This window comes from Crinia signifera, chromosome 1, assembly GCF_055691185.1.
Source record: "Crinia signifera chromosome 1, ASM5569118v1, whole genome shotgun sequence".
Taxonomy (NCBI): Eukaryota; Metazoa; Chordata; class Amphibia; order Anura; family Myobatrachidae; genus Crinia; species Crinia signifera.
In genome coordinates, this window is record NC_139217.1 from 325,403,898 (window position 1) to 325,409,897 (window position 6,000).

At 44.2% G+C, this 6,000-nt stretch overlaps 1 protein-coding gene across 1 annotated transcript in view; it reads right to left on the bottom strand.

Moving 5' to 3' along the window:
• The window catches only part of LOC146080767 (putative methyltransferase DDB_G0268948), a 55,277-nt gene extending 49,865 nt beyond the window's left edge, over positions 1-5,412 (bottom strand). Inside the window, exon 1 of the mRNA XM_083188414.1 lies at positions 5,252-5,412. The gene's annotated coding sequence lies outside the window, so the exon portion shown is untranslated. The remainder of the gene's footprint in view (positions 1-5,251) is intronic.
• Positions 5,413-6,000: the final 588 nt, after the last annotated feature.

Sequence of the window (6,000 nt, forward strand, 5' to 3'; positions counted from 1 at the left end):
ACGATCATTACAATTTTGTTGCTTTACCAGTTTTCCATTCTCATAAACTCATGGTCCTCCAGCTGTTGTGGAAAAGCATGGCCCAGCATGGGCTGCAACAGTATTAACAACCCAATATCTCAATGTATGTGTCCGGTCATTCTGGGAAGTGTAGTTCCACAACAGCTGGAGGCCCATGAATTTGACACCACTGCTCTAGGATCTTGCAATGGATGTAAGGTGTGTCAATCACTGAAGAAGGGATGAGGCATGGCCACACTTCCAGATAAAAAATATATGCTCGGCCACCATGGCCACACTTCCAACCTACACCAACGGACTTATTGTTCCTGGAGGAGGACACCCCACAGGTCATGTTGGGACTGGAGTGATGTGGAGGAACTAACAATATTTTGGAGTTCACATATGTGGGTGTAGTGAATGTAAATGTGTATGTCAACATTAGGCAGATTGTTTACTTATGTCTGCCGTCTACATTCCTCATTTGTGGTGCTGTAGGTGGCCTGGTTCGGGATGGGGGACCAAGGAAGGACGAGGCAGGGATGGGAATCGGGATGAAGGTAGTGGGGTGTGTTGGGGACTGGTAGGGGTTGGGAGTGGGTGGTGGGGAGAAGTAGGGGGGTTGGAAATGGGGTTGGGGGGGGGGGTGGGGAGTGGGTTGAGGCAGGGGAGTGGGGTGAGGCAAGGGAGTGGGTTGAGGCAAGGGAGTGGGTTGAGGCAAGGGAGTGGGATGAGACAGGGGAGTGGGTTAGGGCAAGGGAGTGGGTTGAGGCAAGGGAGTGGGTGGGGGCAGGGGAGTGGGTTGAGGAAGGGGAGTGGGATGAGGCAGGGGAGGGGGAGATGGGGTGGGTACCAGCAGGTGCAGCTGCCATGTCGGCCTCCTCCTCCTGCTGTCGAGCTGGTCTTGCCTGGATGCGTGCCATGTTGATTGAAATGTCATTGAAGGTGGCGGAATATGAAAAGAAAAAATTAAAAAGTAAACAGTTATTAATGCAAACAACATACTTAAATATAATTATTGTGTGTTTTAACATTTAAAGGTCTAATTACAAATGCTTAATAAACAACACACATATAAACACATACACACACACACACACACACATATTTACCTATACACATGCATGCATGCATTGCATACATACATACATACATACATACATACATATACATAGACACACATATACACATTTTGCATACATTTGCATGAACATACTGTTTAAGAAATATACATTACTTACAGTGGTTCACATAACACCGGATCCGCCCCAATAGCTCCGGCTGCCTCCTGCAGAGGTCTGACCTCCGCCTTTCCAGCTGGGCGATGGTCCACCTGACGCCCCCCCGTGCAAAAATTTGCCACTGGGCAGCATTATACACCCGGCGCTTCTCATTGTTGCTCACATAGGGGCCCCAGGCGCTGGTCCATGACTGTGACCAGCGCCAACAGTTCTCTTTGGGAAAAGGGTGCAGCTCTAGTGGAAGTCATATTGGCAATGGCGCAGCAAATAATTGCAGGTACATATATAAGTTATGCTGTTTTCTGATTGGTTGTTATAAACTTTATTAATCCATTCTGTATTAACAATATGTGTGCATTGTAATTTACGCAACCCTGTATAATCTACACGGCCGTACACATGCTTATACACCTTCCATGTAGTGTGCTTTGAATGTTTTGGTGTCCATTTCGGTAAAGTGTGCTTTGACATCTCGAAACAAATATCACTGTAACAGTAATGCACACAACCACATATACGAAACCTTTCATTATATTGCCATTTAGGACATAGTGGGACATGGAGGCTGATTGTCTTGTTGGTAAGCTCGCGTAATGTAAGCAGTTCTTACGCCGTACTTTTGGCAGGAATTTGTGCAAATTTACCCATTTAAAAAAAAAGGGGGGGGCGGAATGTTGGCTATATATAGCTCACCAGCTACATTGAAAACTTGCTGCTAACATGTCTGGCTCAGGGTCTGATGGCTCTACCTCAGACAATGAGCTGATTTTGGCAAAAATTCAGTCCATGACTGAAGCCATACAGAGGAAGGAAGAGGAGCGGAGGAGGAGAGAGCCGCAGGCAAATGACCCAGTTAGACCAAGGGTCAGGCTCACAACCAGACCCAGGGCCAAGTTCTGAGGCTCAAGCAGGGCCAAGCAACCAGGCAGAACAAGATGTGCCATTACTTGGAACATCTGAGACCCAGTAGGTGTGTGCTGAGGTGACTGGTTGCCCCAGGAAACGGCCTGCATCATTTAGGAAGCGAACTAGTCAGGATACCAGCAAAAAAACAAAAAAGAACCCTGCATTTCAGGAGAATGAATTACAGATTTTGGTACCCCGAGCACGGGAATGGATAGAGTTAACCACCAGGAAGCTGACAGCCTCTGCGAAGGACAATATTTGGGGACAAATTACAGATGAAGTCAATAAGGTGGCACCACTGTTTTGCACATTAGGCTGAAATGCCAGCGCAGGTAGCCAATATTACTGTAAAGGAGCATGAACTGAATAACTTAATTAGGCGCTATCTGCTGGCTACTGGCACGCTAAGCATTGAATTCCCCCCATAGACCTCAGGCGGTAGCAGAATGAATGGTGACCAAACCCCTTATTGGTGAATATACACACAATGTATGATGTCCCTGGTAAGAAAGTTATGCTCAAAGCACTAAACAAAAAGTAAACGTACTTCAGGAACAGGAGACCACTGGAAAGCTAGGCACCTGCAGAGTCATAGTGAGACATACAGATGTAGCACCTCAGCCAGCTCGGGGAATCGCCTCACGTTTGTGCATCCTAGTCACTCGGCGATGAGGAGCTTAATCCCGGATGGACAGGGTTATGGGGAGTGTGAGGGGCTACGGACAAGATGGGGGAGGCGGCGGAGGGCTCTGCCAGAATGGGGCACGCAAGCATCTCGTACGCGCGTGCCTCCTTTTGGGAGATGGCGAAAGGCGGCGATTGGCGATACAATCGCCAGGAGCAGCTCTAATAAGAGCTGCTTTAGAAACATAGAAACATAGAAACATAGAATTTGACGGCAGATAAGAACCACTTGGCCCATCTAGTCTGCCCCTTTTTTTAAACATGTTACCTCAAACCATATTTGATCCTTATTTTTTGTAAAGATATCAATATGCCTATCCCAAGCATGTTTAAATTGTACTACTGTATTTGCCTCTACCACCTCTGATGGGAGGCTATTCCACTTATCTACTACTCTTTCTGTGAAAAAATTCTTCCTCGCATTTCCCCTGAATCTTCCTCCCTCTAGTTTCAGTGCATGTCCTCGTGTTCTGTTGCTCCTCTTCCTGTGAAGAATGTCTCCCACCTGTACCTTGTTAAAGCCCTTGATATATTTGAAAGTTTCTATCATGTCCCCCCTTTCCCTTCTCTGCTCTAAAGTATACATATTAAGATCTTTTAGTCTTTCCTGGTACGTTTTGTGATGTAGGCCATGCACCATTTTAGTTGCTCTTCTTTGTACAGTCTCTAATGTATTTATATCCTTCTGGAGATATGGCCTCCAGAACTGAACACAATACTCTAGGTGAGGTCGTACCAATGACCTATACAGTGGCATTATTACTTCTTTCTTTCTACTGCTGATACCTCTCCCTATGCAACCAAGCATCTGACTTGCCTTCTTCATTGCTTTGTTACATTGCCTACCTGCTTTTAAGTCCCCTGAAATAGTGACACCTAGATCCCTCTCTTCCTCAGTAGTTTCCATTATAGTGCCATTTATACTATATTGAGTCTTTGGATTTCTGAGACCCAAGTGCATGATTTTGCATTTTTTGGCATTAAACTGTAGTTGCCATTCTCTTGACCATTTCTCTAATCTGCCTAGATCCTCAATCATTTGTTTTACCCCTCCTGGTGTGTCTACCCTGTTGCATACCTTTGTGTCATCTGCAAAAAGGCACATTTTACCCTCAATTCCATTTGCAATATCACCAATAAAGATATTAAAAAGCACCGGTCCAAGTACAGATCCCTGGGGTACTCCACTTGTAACCTTTCCCTCCTTTGACTGTACTCCGTTTACTACAACTCTCTGTTTTCTGTCCTGCAACCACGCTCTTATCCATTCAACTATCTTAGAATCCAATCCCAAGCTTTCAAGTTTATTTAACAGTCTGCGATGTGGGACAGTGTCAAAAGCTTTACTAAAGTCTAGATAAGCTACATCTACAGCCCCACCTTGATCTATTACTTTAGTCACCCAGTCAAAAAAGTCAATAAGATTTGTTTGACATGATCTTCCCCCAGTAAACCCATGCTGTTTTGGATCCTGTAAATTGCTGGTTTTGAGATATTCTACAACTCTTTGTTTTAAGAGTGTTTCCATCAATTTCCCTACTACTGATGTAAGGCTCACTGGTCGATAGTTGCTTACCTCTTCCTTGCTTCCACTTTTGTGCAGTGGGACTACATTCGCTGTTTTCCAGTCCTCTGGGATTACTCCAGTAGCTAGTGACTGGTTGAATAATTCTGTTATTGGTTTTACCAGCTCCCCTTTAAGCTCTTTTAGTATCCTTGGATGTATCCCATCTGGCCCCATTGATTTATCCACTTTCAGTTTTGAGAGTTCTGTGAGGACTTTCTCCTCTGTAAATGTACTTGTCTCTCCCTCAGTTTTCTGACTATACTTGCAACTTAACTGTGGCCCCTTCCCCTCTCTTTCAGCAGTGAATACTGAGCAAAAATAATTATTAATATTATCTGCTATTACATTGTCCCCCTCAAGAAAACTTCCACTCTCTGTCTTCAGTCTAATTATTCCACTTTTTGTTTTTCTCCTTTCACTTATATACCTAAAAAAAGTTTTCCCCCCTTTACCCACTGACTGGGCCATTTTCTCTTCAGCCTGTGCTTTTGCACATCTGATAACCTTCTTAGCCTCCTTCTGTCTAACAAGATACACCTCTTTGTCCTCATTCTTCTGCGTCTGCTTAAATTTCTTAAAGGCCAACTTTTTTGCTTTCACAATACTTGCTACTTCTTTTGAAAACCATCTGTAAGCGAGTGTAGTGCTCACAGCATATAACACATCAATAAGGAGCTAAGCAATCCGCATAAGTCCAAAGATCATCAGCATTAACACAGCCAGAAAGTAAGACTAAAGATAAAACAACACAGGCATTAGACAAAGTCAGGCATCATGTGGAAAGCAGGAACATAGATCAATTGCTGGGCAGCTAAAATCACAGACAACACAAAAGAAACATATCTGGTAATACCTTGTTGTCACGCAGAGAATGTAATTCACCACTGATTGTCAGCTCAGAAGGCTCATGAAAGGTGCGTGTCCCAGAGCAATGCACACTGAGCAGGTTCTCTCTCATGCAAGTTGTAACAATGTTACTTTTCCTTGTCAACCTTTGACCATGTCCACCTATTGCTGTTGACCATTTTCATGTGTTGACCTTATGACTGGAGGAAGAGGGGGAGGTAACGGAACTCTGGAAAGTGATGGAGGGTTGCATACCTGGGTAAATGACACAAGTATAGGGGGCAAAGGGAGAGAGCTCACTTGAAAAGTTAGCTTTACCAGGGTGGTTGAAGCTAAGGGGGGGAGGAGTGTGGCAGGGACAGTATAGTTCAACATAAGGTTAATGTGGAACAGTAGGATCTCCGGTTTAGCACAGCAGTAGCAGAACTGATATTCCAGTCCCGGTTTTTCCTAAGATCTGATCATAATTGGGCTAATCAACAACAGATATTAAGGGTGACATTCTATGGAGTTTGCGATTTTTTTCGCAAAAACGGCCGAAATTGCATGTTTTTCCATTTTCGCATATTTAATGAGCTGCGAAAATGTGAAAAAAGTGCGATTTTGGCCAACAAATTGGACATTCTGGAAATGCGATGGCTGTTTCTCGCAGCACATCGCATCCAGATGTTTTCACATTGAAAAGTATACAAATCGCATATTTAATGGTATGTGATTTGTATAAATGTGTCTAAAATTCGCCCAAAAATCAGACCA